Genomic DNA, 13,003 nt, shown 5'->3' on the forward strand with positions numbered 1-13,003 from the left:
TATCTTGCCATGCTTTTGGTCTGATCCAGCAGGGTTTGCATCAAATTAAAAAAAGACAAAAAAACAAAAAAACAAACTAGCAGTGTTCACTCAAAAAAAGGAGCCTCTGGTGCCATTCAGCTGTTTCTTCCATGTGTAATCCTAATCTGGCGAGAAAGAGGTATAAAAATGTCATATGATGAAGAAACTTCCTTTCCATAGAGAAATTTAGGTATATGCAGGTGAATCTCCACTGCAGAGAACCACCATAGGAGGAAGCGTGAGCAACAAACCACATCCTTAGACGCAATCAATCAGTCTGAGAACCAAGCTGACTTTATTGAAGATGGTGTCTCATTGCTCCAGTTCTGAGAAAGACCCTTGAGCATGTTTGATGAAAAATTAAATTCATGAACAAAACTCTGCTGCTTTTGAGATTTCTGAGATAAGCCATTTTAGAGACTGTATGTATAACTGACTGGGAATAAACGCTGCCCTTTCTTTGTGTGAAGGCACCCTCGTGTTCATATATATTTTTCTGCTTGCCCTTTCTTTTTCCTCAAGGGGGGAACAATTACGTTGTCATGATCAGGCCACTTGTCATGTCCTCTTTTAATAGGCCCGTTTGAAACCTGCACCATTAAACTACATCCTAGAGCAGAGGAAGTAAAAATCTCTGTCCCTCCAGATGTTCTTGACCACAGCTCCTATCATTCTTAACCTCTAGCCATGCAGGCTGGGACTGATAAATGTTGAAGTCCAGCCTCATCCAGAGGGGAAAGAGCTGCATGGTGCTCTCCTGGCCCAGGCATTCAAAAGATGGAACTGCCTCTAAACTCTGCAATGGGTTGGAAGACAACTCCAGATTAGCACATCATAAAGATCTGTTTATGATACACTCCATTCCATGGAAAAATTCCACTGTTACCAGGCAACCTGATGATGACTTAGAACTGATCTAGGACTACCGGTTCATCTACAATTGATTCCACTGAAAAATTAAAACGGTTCCACAGATGATGAATAAATTTTCTAGGCAGCACCGATGATTTCATTTGTATATTTTATATGTACATGATCTACAACATGTTTGGTACCCTCCTGTCATGGTCCCACTGGATGAATCTTATTGTTGCTGAATCAGAAACACACACACCCAATACCTAACGAGGAGGAGGAACTGCTGAATCTTGAAGACCCTGAACCCTTGGGGCAGGCCACAAAGCCAAACTTCAATCCTCAGCCCATCCATTTTCCATATGAACAAAAGGAACAGAGTTGCATCTTTCTAATTTATGACAATTACACATCTCTTAATGGGCATTAAAATCTGAAGGTGAAACTAGAACTTCAGATGTCTGATTCATGCTCAAGCCATTTCCACTGATACCTTTGTTCAAAGACGTATGTTTGCAATAACAAACCACACAGTCGCAATCCCCAGGATTAAAAACACCACATCTACACCAGTAAATAAGGCTGCTAAAATCCTGTTTTATTGGAAGAACAATATTATATAATGTTTCTTGTTCTTTCAGAAACCACCTCAAAAACAAATAATATTCTCTTCTTTCTGGCTGTTCCGCTTCCTGAACTTCTGACGATTCAGATTTAGAGAACAGAAAACGTCTAGCTACTCAGGTCATCGGATTTTCTTTTGATCCACTACAAAGTGGCTCTCTCCCTCGCTCATGGGCTCAGAGTAAGCTGACGGGATGACAGTTTTTCATTAAACGGCAGTTGTTTTCGTAATGAAGATTCTTGAAGGTGAATTTCAGAAAGTTACAGGACTTCGTGGACTTATTAAGGCAGCAAAATATTTTAAAGTCTTCTGTTTTTACTAGGATTTTCTTAAGGTAACCATTGCTCTTCTCCACTCTCATCCCTACTGGAATGCCTCCAGGGAGAAGGGGAGGGATGTTTCTTTAAGCACATTCCCCACTGATGGTCTCCAAGGAGTGGTTGGCCAACTCTTTCGCCATGGCGTCCTTCAAGGCAGCCTGAACATCGGTGCTGCTGATGGGGGAAGGATGGCTCTTCTGACTCAGGGTCTCTGCTTCGGTTGCCACATGGTTGTACACATCCATTAACAAGGCCTTTACCAAGCCCCTGGTTTTGACCTCGATGTAGGTCTTCAGCACCTTCCGCACCATCTTAGACGCAAAGAGCTTCGGCGAACGGATTCTCACCACCTTGCTACTGACAGTGCTGGTTGTATTTTCCTGCTTGATGCCATGCTGAAGACAAGACTGGAGCTTCTTGTGTTTGAAAGACTGGGATTGCTTTTGTCCTTTTCTGGCATGTTTATACTTCTTCCGGAGCTGCTTTCTCTTGAAAGCTCCAACCTTTCTTTTTCCTTGCTGTTTGGCTGCCATTGTTCTGATGCGATCTGTTCTTATCAAACTCCAGTCTTCAACTGTCCCGAAGACTTGGTGAGCCTGTCAGTTATAGGCAACAGTATGCAAATGAAGGATTTACAAGGAGAGCCTTGATTGGGCAGCATCTGTTGTCATTGTTGCCAAGGAACCATTGTTACACTCATGTGACTTTGTGACACGGAATAAACCAGTTATGAGATCAGGCTGTGATAGCGCTATAATTTATTAAACAGGATTTAATTTAGCAGTCCTAGTTTTTCAATAAAAATCACAAAACGTGCTGCAGTTAGCTTGTTCTCCTTCCATCAACTTCAAAATAGACTATAATGCTCCCAATGTGCTTTCGTACATTAAAACAGGATTCAAAGCCACAAAGGAGTACTATCTCCAGATAACATTTTTTTTAAATTCGCGCTCTTTAAATTCCATAGCCAGCTTGGGGAATTTTGCACACTATATTTGGGGAGTGGAAAATATTCTAAGCCCCAGAAATCATGAGCTGATTTCCCTTGACAATCATATTTTGGAAAAGTGAATCTTCGAGTGCATTGCTAGTACCTACTAGTGTGTTTCTGGCAGGATGTTTTGTGTTTTTTAACACTTGCAGCAATTATGCAATGACATCCCATAAAAATACTTTAGCTGCTGAATTCTATAGGACTCTAAGTCACTTATAACCCACAGAAGGACCTGGTCAAAGGGTGTGGGCACACCTTTTTGGTCTAGTGCACCTATAAGTGAAAAGCTCCAAGATGGGAACTGCATGAGTAGATGTGACTACTTATTGTAGTTTATGTATAAACTTCCCTGCAAGCTGATGTTGAAGTGTGGCATATACATTCATAAACAAATAAAAAAGAATTTTAGGAAGCTCATTTAGTAAGAAACAAAAGCTGTCCCACAAAGACAGTAATTGTTCCCCCCAAAAAGTTCTATATAATTGTCAAGTCCCTTTAGTGTCAAAATATTTAAAAAGATCAAAACTGAAATTGTTTTCCAGATTTAATTCACAAACAGAATACAGTAATGGCCTTTCTTGGAATCTGTGCAAGAAAGTTCATAGAATGAATTCAGACGGGCTCAGAGACTGAGGGTTTGCCAAGATTCTCATGTGTAGCCCTGACTTCAATGTAATGGCAAAAATCCTATTGGTTTTTGTGAAGGGGCTGCATACAGTAAATGGCTGTATAGTATCTAATTGTAACAGATAATGTGATAATGTAAGATGTTCTGCTTATGCTCAAGGTCAGTCCACAATGGGTGCTAGAGGAGGAGAAAGTTTTATTTTTGTGTATGAGGAAGCTTTTAAAATGAGCACTCAGCTTTATCTATTCTCACACGGATTCTTCCTGCTCTTTGTTGCTTTAAATATTATGTAGAGTTCAAGCACATGTCCATCTAACATGCGACCCTAAATCCTGCCTTTTGGATGTGCTGACATTGTCCCATTTATATCAAGGCAGAGAGTGGGGCACCAGCATCATAACTCCTATATCTTCTTGTTTTTCCTATCCTGACACCAGCAACACAAAACCTGGAACATCCCCACCCAGGGAGGGAATACTGTACATGTTTCCTCTGATACCGTGACATAATAAGGGCTTGCCCCCTGGTTTTGGCTATGGAATGTCAAGAAATTGGATGCTGCTGACCTGGCTACCCTAACCACTATAAAGAACACAGAACTATATACAGTATTATACAAAATATTATCTACTTAAAGGGCCTTGATTTATATGGAGACATTGGCATATGGGAACATTGACATTGCTTCCATTCAGTAAGATAAATGTGTAGTCTGCAAACATAGGAAGCTTATCATGCAAAGCCCCAGGCCACCAGGTATTTCCGTGTGCCATGCCATTTTAGTATTTCTTTGATGGTACCCAAATGGAACACCAATTTATAACACTATCTTGTTTGTTACTGAACGAGTAACTTGTTGTTTTTTTAAATTAAACTTTAAAAACGAGCACAAATTATACCCACTCAAAAGCAACATTTCATGAATACTGAATAAACATTACATGTAATCCCAAAAAATTAACATTACCAGTCATATAGGTAACATCATTATCCCAAAAGTATATGTTACAATTAAAGTCTACAAATGTAACACTTTTTTTGCTACAACTCCCAGAATCCCTCAGCCATGTTGGCTATGACATTTTTGGAGTTACGTTCTAAAAACCCCTATACTTTCCGAAGGGTTTTTTGTTACAGGTAATGTTGTGAATTGTGAGGTGTTTCCTCTCACTGTTGTTTATTTTCTTCAAAACCCAGCACAGTTGTCTGCAGTGAGCCTTGCAGCTGCTCAAAAATGCCAGATATTGAAAACAGGCCTGAATATATATCGGTCAGATCAAGGACAGACAGGATATGTTCTTTAATCTCAATAATTTGTTTCAGTTAACAATTATACAGTGGTGCCTCGCAAGACGAATTCAATTCATTCCGCAATTAATGTTGTCTTGCGAAAAATTTGTCTTGCGAAACGCGTTTTCCCATAGGAATGCATTGAAATCTAATTAATGTGTTCCTATGGGCAAAAAAAGTCAGAACAAAGTCAAATTTGGTTTACAAAGGGTTTATTAAGTGCTCTTTAAAGCCATAAATATTGTGCAGATGATTTTAAAATTTTCAATAAAATTTTTTTAACTTTTTAAACACTATAGAAAAACATTTAAAAATCAGCAAACATGAGGCAGGAACAAAAAACAGAAAACATTCTTCTTGCGAAGCACTGCCATAGGAACATTTGTCTTGCGAGTCATCAACCCCCATTGCCAAAACCATTTGTCTTGCGAGTTTTTTGTCCTGCAAGGCATTTGTCTTGTGAGGCACCACTGTATTCTGAACCATCTGAAGCTTTGAAATTAACTTCAAGGTAGCGAAAGCTTTCCCAAAAAGCATGGCCATCCGTTCCATGAGGCAGAGCGGGGCAGCTGACCCAGGTAGCAGGTTGCCGTGTCCTCTTAAACCTATGAGCTGTTCACTTTGTTATTGTCTGTTTGTTGCCATCTCATGAGAAGAGAAGACTCCCTGGAAAAGATCCTGATGTGAGGAAAGTGTGAGGGCAAGAGGAGAAGGGGACCACAGAGGACAAGATGGTTGGACAGTGGCATCAAAGTTACCAACATGAATTTGACACAACTGCGGGAGGCAGTGGAAGACAGGAGGGCCTGGCATGCTCTGGTCCATGGGGTCACAAAGAGTCGGACACAATTTTATGACTAAACAACAACAATTTGCTGCCAAGGATCTTTATGTTTTAAAACCATGCATTCGTCTCCTCATCCCCCTAAAGTCAGAGAGAGTTCCGTTTGCATTCTTTTATTCCTGAGTGCACAGGTAGCTTAATACCAGAACAGGGAGATGTCTCCCAAATTAGGGAGAGAGATACCCTCTGATACAACAGTACACACTACTTTGTGTGGAATCTAAATCCTGACAGTAGGGGAGGCAGCTTTATTTTGTTCAGGGACAACTACCACAGAAACATTCACAATATTTTAATCCCTTTGTCCTGATTAGAAAGAGAGTTGAGATACGATGGATTGGAGAAAGAGAATGAAACTAAAATATTATCTATAAGAAAGAGGAGGAAGAGTGAATATGGACAGCAGTCCTCACAGACAAACTATGGTACACCCAGGGTGGCAGAGGGGATAGTGCCACTCTGCTTAACCATGGCAACTCACAGGAAGTGGAAACGTGTAAAATCCTTAAGAGAGAGTTAAAATAGGTTGCACTGGAGAGAAGGATCTTTCCAGCACCCGCTGGATGGCTCCAAATTTCACAATGTAAACAAGCCCCTTTTTGTTGTTCCCATTTACCTTCAAAACTCTGATAAGAGTCGCTATAAATTGGTTCCAATGTGATGGCACATAACAAACACAAATCTGTTACCACAACTTTAATTGCTGTTGTTATTGCAATACAGTATATTGTTTTTGTTGGAGGTATACTGTTAAGTATAGTTTTAGGAGGATTTAACTGGACAGTCACAGTTCACGATGGTCTGGGAAATAGGTATGACAGGAGAGCCTCGGTAAGGCAGAGTATGACCAGGCCAAAGTGGTGCCCCAGTTCCCATTTCATAAAAATTTCCACTGAGTTCGTAGGTCCTCCTACGTTAATGAGGCTTTATTCCCAGTACAGACAAACCTCTCTCCGAAAGAATTTAAAGAGAAAGAGAGAAAAAAAAAACCCACAACTTTTCCATAAACCCAAAGTATTCACATTCCTGGCATGGTTCTCCTTTGTTCCTTCTGCTGCTATTTTAGGTTTAAATAAAGAGCTATTTGCGGTTTATCAAAACAAATGTGTATTTTTTAAAGTGAAACTAATGTCCACCACTTAATCAATATAATAACAGCAGCTCAATCCAGATATTTATTTTTACAACATCTTTAATGTTAAGTCTTTATTTGGGTTTTCATCCTGAAACTTTAGAACTACAACTTTAGCACGCCCAGTTGCTGAAAGCAAAAACCCATCAGCCGTCCAACAACATATTTTGCAAAACATAATTTGTTCTGATTTTTTCTGATTTGCCCAAAACTTAAGGAGGTGGAAAGTACTCACAAAACAAAACATGTTCCCTGACCGGGAATCGAACCCGGGCCGCGGCGGTGAGAGCGCCGAATCCTAACCACTAGACCACCAGGGAAGCTGTAATGGACTGTTTCATCAAGATGTATACAATCCATTGCAGTTTTACCTTTCTCTTAATATATTTCTAAATTCTAGATATAGTTTTGAGTGTAACTTTTAGAATTTTCCTGAGACACGAAATTAAAGCTTATGTTTTTTGCTTCTTTCCCCACCAGGCCAACAATAAAACCTGTGATGCCGCGAAGGAGTATTCTGTTTTTATAAGCCAAAGTATCCCGGAAGGGTTGGAGCTTTGCCGTCTAGATATTTAAAACAAAAAAAGAAAAAACATCTTCCCTTGCTTCTGTATCGCACAGAACAAGAAATCACAAACAGCTAAAGGAACTTGAGAATGGAATGAGTCAAACGCATTAGACTTCATGAACGTAAGCACCAGGGAAAAAAGGTAATCAACAAATACATGAAGATTTAAAACATGTCTTCAACTTTACCTTTAAGCGACCCTAGTAGACTTATGTTTTAACAGGGTTGGGATGCTTGAAGTGAAAAAAACTATGGGTTTAAGAGGGGGTTAAAAATAGATGTGTCAGAAGTGGGATTTGAACCCACGCCTCCATTCGGAGACCAGAACACCCAGCACGGGGAAGGATCAGCCTTGAGTCTGGCGCCTTAGACCACTCGGCCATCCTGACACTCACACACACTCCTGTGGAAAAAGGGCCTAAAGAGTTCCATGTAGATTTTATTCGCCAGCTAGGAAGCAAAGATATACGGAGGTCGTTCGGGATCTATTTCCCTTACAGCACACGCACTGGAAAAACGAAATATACCGACACTGGCTGGATCCCGGGTAGCATCAGATCACTACATGCCCACCAAAACCCATTAAATAATAAAAAAAAAAATCGAAGAAATTGAGTTTATTCTTCAGTTCTTCCGGGCTGATTTAAAATTTTGATTTCTTCCTGGAGTTGTCTTTCTCTGGGCTTCTTTCCTTAAACCACTAAGCGTTTATATGTAAATTGTAAATTGTGCATTACAATTAAATGTTACTTATGGCGTTCTTTTCTCTATTTATATACATCTGGAAACGTAAAGAAAAAACCCGGGTTTAAAATCGACCATGACCCAGTGAATTATTTTCCAAGTATCTTTGTACGTCCTTTACGTAATAAATGAACGCTCACGAAGACACCAAAATGCGCAGGGAAATTAATTAATGAAAGATATATACATCGGCTTCCGATTGGCGAGTTTTATGCTGTCACGAGACCGTATTAGCCAATCGCATTCGCTTCCCGCTAGCTCAAACTCCATTGAATTCGATGTTCGCTTTTCCCAGAGTGTGAAATGTTATGCTTCTCAATATTTAAGTCAGAGTCGCCAATATATATATTTTTAACCTCACAAGGTTGTTCCAGGTTACCGTTTCATGTATGAGGTATACGGCCCTAGAAGGATCTAGAAGGCAATATCTGTAGCCTACGAATGGACTCTGCTGAAAAATAATTAATTCAATAATCTGTTTTCCATAGACCACCAATGCACGATATACTGTATAAATGTATATTTACACACAACGCATGTGGTTGCGAGTGTGGGGTCAAAGCAAAATAGGATACGAAACATACCAATTATTATTAACCCTGATAATAAACTTCAAAGTATTGGTTAGCAGAAACAGTCTAGAAAAGTAATTACTTAATTGCTAAGTCTGTTGGTGAAGAACCAACTTTATCTAAATTAGGTAATTAGCTAATGCTAGCACTCTATAGCTAGTACACAACCCTGTCAGGTTTTTCTCAAGGGAGTAAAGCAGAATTCTTACACATTAAATGTTTCAGGTGGAAGTGTGCATTTTTCCCTTTTTTAAAAATAGTTGTATGGATTTTCAGCCTGAATGCAAAACTGAAAGGGTGAGATCAAAGGAAGAATTACAAATCTTAAAAACACTTTTTAAAGGTGCAGTTACACTTGATTTGTGTTAAGATTAATACTATTGCCTCCACAGCAGACCAACATTTTATATGATGGTTTCTGATCAGCGGACAGCAGAACTGCACATTCTCAAACTAAAGGGGAAAAACACAGAGAAGTCGGTAAATAAAGCTGCTAAAATCCCGATTTATTGGAAGAACCAGTTCATATATGTGGTGTTTCTTTTCCTCTCGGAACCCACCTCACAAACCGTTCTTTCAGGTGTGTGTGGTCATAGAAAGTGGTAGAATACAGGATTTCATAGATATTTTGAGGCAGCAAAATATTTTAAAGTCTCTTGTTTTTTATTATTATTAGGTTCCTTCCTGGGGGAAGGCGCTGGGTCCTTGTCCCCTCTAAGCGCACTCCCCGCTGGTGGGCTGCTTGGCCGTGTGCTTGGCCAGCTCCTTGCTCATGGCTTCTTTCAAGGCGGTCTGCACGTCGGAGCTGCTGATGGCGGAGGCCTCGTTCTTCTGGCTCAGGGTCTCCACCTCGGTGGCCACGTGGTTGTAGACGTCCGTCAGCATCGTCTTCACCAGGTTCCGGGCCTTGGCCTCCATCCGCACCTTGGGCATCTGCCGCAGGATCCTGGAGGCAAAGAGCCGCGGGCGGCAGACCTTCCTCTCCTGCTCCCCACCGCTGCCACCGGCCTTGTTCTGGCGGCCCTTGTGCTTGGGACGCGCCTGGCGCGGCTTCTTCTGCTTCTGGGGCTGCAGTTTCTTCTGCTTCCGCCTGGCTTGTTGATGCTTCTTCTGGGCCTTCTTTCTTTTTACCTCTCTGGCTTTCCTTCTGCTTTGCTGGTGAGCAGCCATGGTTCTTCCCTTTCCGCTGAAGCCCTGGACTCAAATGGCACCAGGCTTTGGCCCGGCACACTCAGTTATAGACAATGCATGCAAATGAAGGAGCTGCCTAGGGAGTGCTGATTGGGTGGCCTTGCCTGCCCTGTAGCCATGGAACGTTTATTACATTGAATATGACTATGACCTATGCAATCGTACTACACTTATGAATTGAATGATACCACAACTGTTACCAGCAGATAATTTTGCAATGGCCATCAGTGCCCAACAGCTACAGTTACCATCATTACTCATATTAGTTGGTGAAAGGAGTCGATTTGTGCTTTCCATACCAATGTAGAATTTGAAGCCTCGGCCAGTATCTCAGATGCCACCCAAAAAGTTCTTCTATGCGAACAGCCTTTGTTTACTTCCCAGTTGCTTGCCTCTACCTCCATAACCCCACCCCATCCCACCTTCAAACAGAAAATACAATTCATGGTATGTTGTTTTTTCTTAGGAAGTGACACCTCAGTATACACAATGATGTTGCACTGCATCCAAACCAATCCCATCGTTTTTTTACCAAGATGTTTTCTCCACCTTCCTACCCATCTTTTCCTATTTAATTTAATTTAAAACAATTAACTATAATGACCTATGCAGACCATGTAAGCTTTGGGATCTCTTCTCATAAAACCATTTTCCTCTAGAAAATCTATTATTCTTTCACTTTGGTTCTGTTGACCATGGTACAGAAACAGCTTAATCTCCATCAGAAAGTACAGGGGCCAAATATATTCTTAACGGTTTTGCAATCATTCCACTTATCATCTGAATGGACGTTGCAGATCACTGAGAAGAGGTTTGGGGCAAAGACTGACTTAACAGAATGGGCTGTTGTAGTATTTCTGGAATGATTGTGAAAATACATTTACAAAATGTCTGTGCACAAAAGCTGGGGTCTTGTGCTTGAAGGATAGGGGGAAATGTATCTTCCCCCACATCACATTTACAAGTCCTCAGGCTCATGAGTTAAATTTTATTTCAATGCTGGCAATAGGATAGTATCCCTTAGAGTGGTCGAATAAGACCAGATAGGCGGGATAGAAATCAAATAAATAAATGAGAAATGTGACACACGTTGTATTCTCAAAGGCTTTCAAGGCTGGGATCTGATGGTTGTTGTGGGTTTTTCGGGCTCCTTGGTTGTGTTCTGAAGGTTGCTCTTCCTGACGTTTCGCCAGTCTCTGTGGCGGGCATCTTCAGAGGACTGGAGTAGGAACTCTGTCCATGCTCTGTTGCTGTTTGTTGGATAGTTGAGTATTTATAGCTGTGGGAACAGCTTTTGTCCTTTTCAGGAAATAGGGCGATCAGCATGTTTTTGTTGTGGATGTATTGTTGTGATAAGGGGGAGAGATTATCTGTCACTGTGGTCGAAAAGGAACAGATGGCAGCAGAGAGTAAGTAAAACAGCCAGATGGTGGCTGCTGCCAGATCTCTCTCTCTCTCTCTCTCTCTCTCTCTCTCACACACACACACACAAACACACGCACACACGCACACGCACACCGCATCTGCTATTTTACAGAGAGGGCAGGACCATCACATGTGGAAGAGAGGTCCCCATTACTCTCTACAAATGTGGCAATTATGAAGTAATTGTGAACTGAGATAAATGAAGTACCTGAAATAGAATTAACAGACCCTGGAACAGTCTTGGTTATTACATTAAATCCCTGTATGGTGGTTCCCAGCCTTGGGTCCCCTGATGTTCTTGGCCTAAAACTCCTAGAGGTCTTTTCCACTAGTTGTGCTGGCTAGGATTTCTGGAAGTTGTAGTCCAAGAACATCTGGGGATCCATGGTTGGGAACCATTGCACATGCTGTTCAGAACCTCTGTTGAGTATCTTGGGAACAATAATATACAATAAAATCCAATGAATGAAGCCAGCACAACAACTGCACAATCAACCTTATATGGAACCTTATATGGAACCACACCTTAGTAATAACTGCAGAAGAAGCTCTGAAGTCATGTCTGTCTCAATAAAAGTAAATTAACTCATTAACTCCAATGGCTCTATTCTAAGCATCAATCTGATGCAATTGTATAGATTTTCAGGCGTAGAGGTTTCCATTCTTGGCTTCCCTTTCCCTTTCGGGTGTCTTATTACTTGTCCATGGGAGTAGTAAACCACTTGCCCTACATGTACCTTTCTCTACCTGTCCTCGCAATGATCTTTGCCTGAATAAAAGCATTTCCCCTAAACTTCCTCCGTAGCAATCCCAAGATCTTACATGATTGAAAGTAAAGGAAACCATATCAGAACCAAAAAGCATGGTAGAATCCCCTTTTATTATATTTTTAAGAATTAGAAGTTTCTTCTTCCAAGTTCTTCCACTGGTGTGAGGATTCTTCTGTCGATTCTTTCCAAATCTCTTCTTAGTTTGAGGATGGAGTGTTTGTCTGTAAGATCTTGTTGTCACTAAAGTGAAGAGTTCCTCGGCATATTTAGGGCAGAATCAGGATATTTCATCAGGTGGAAACTGGAGTTTTCTCTTTTTTTTTTCTTTTTCCTTTTTTTTTCCTATTCAAGTCGGCTCATTCCTCCCTTTACTTCTCCTCTGTAGATGTCACATGCTGATCAACGGAGACCAGGAGGAATGCTGCTCTACTGGCGGCGCGACATTTTCTGGATGGTTTTGAGCAATTTCGTGGCTTGGTTCTTGCGCACCACCTGCTTTAGTGCTTTCTGCAGTTCCTTGGCGCCCACGGTGCTGGTGCGCTGGGCTCTCTTGCTGCACTTGGCCTTGTCAGACACACTGTTGTAGAACCTCCTTATGAAGGATATCATCTTCCCCTTGGCCTTGGTTGATATTTGTATCCTATCTTTGTGCAGACGGCGCAACACTTTAGACACAAATTCATCACAGGGGTGCCTGTGACTTTTCTTTGGTGACACGGCTTGCTTGCCAGCTCTCTTACAACTATGTCTTTCTCGTTTTAATGGTGGCTTTCTTCGTCTTGGCAGAAGCTTCCTGCACCTTGTTTTCTTGCGTAACATCTGTTTTCTCCTTTTTGGAAGGTGTGTCCTTCTCCTTGTTCTATACGAAGCAGTAGCCATTGCTCCAATTACAGTACATGCTAATTACTTGAGCTCTCTTTTCCACCTGAGAATGCCACTGCTGATTTCACCTTTGTGGTGCCTGATGCTGGACTGTCACAAGCTGTGATGTCGCCTTGGTATCCAGTGAGACTCTGACACCTCA

At 41.3% G+C, this 13,003-nt stretch overlaps 2 non-coding genes across 2 annotated transcripts; both read right to left on the reverse strand.

Moving 5' to 3' along the window:
• Positions 1 to 6,957: 6,957 nt before the first annotated feature.
• Positions 6,958 to 7,029, reverse strand: TRNAE-CUC (transfer RNA glutamic acid (anticodon CUC)). Its single transcript has one exon. It is a non-coding gene; the product is annotated as a tRNA-Glu (tRNA).
• A 529-nt stretch (positions 7,030 to 7,558) lies between these two features.
• Positions 7,559 to 7,666, reverse strand: TRNAL-CAA (transfer RNA leucine (anticodon CAA)). The gene is made up of 2 exons: positions 7,629 to 7,666; positions 7,559 to 7,604 (listed from the first exon to the last, which is right to left on the reverse strand). It is a non-coding gene; the product is annotated as a tRNA-Leu (tRNA).
• Positions 7,667 to 13,003: the final 5,337 nt, after the last annotated feature.

The sequence above is a fragment of the Pogona vitticeps genome, chromosome 2 (assembly GCF_051106095.1).
Source record: "Pogona vitticeps strain Pit_001003342236 chromosome 2, PviZW2.1, whole genome shotgun sequence".
Lineage (NCBI taxonomy): Eukaryota > Metazoa > Chordata > Lepidosauria > Squamata > Agamidae > Pogona > Pogona vitticeps.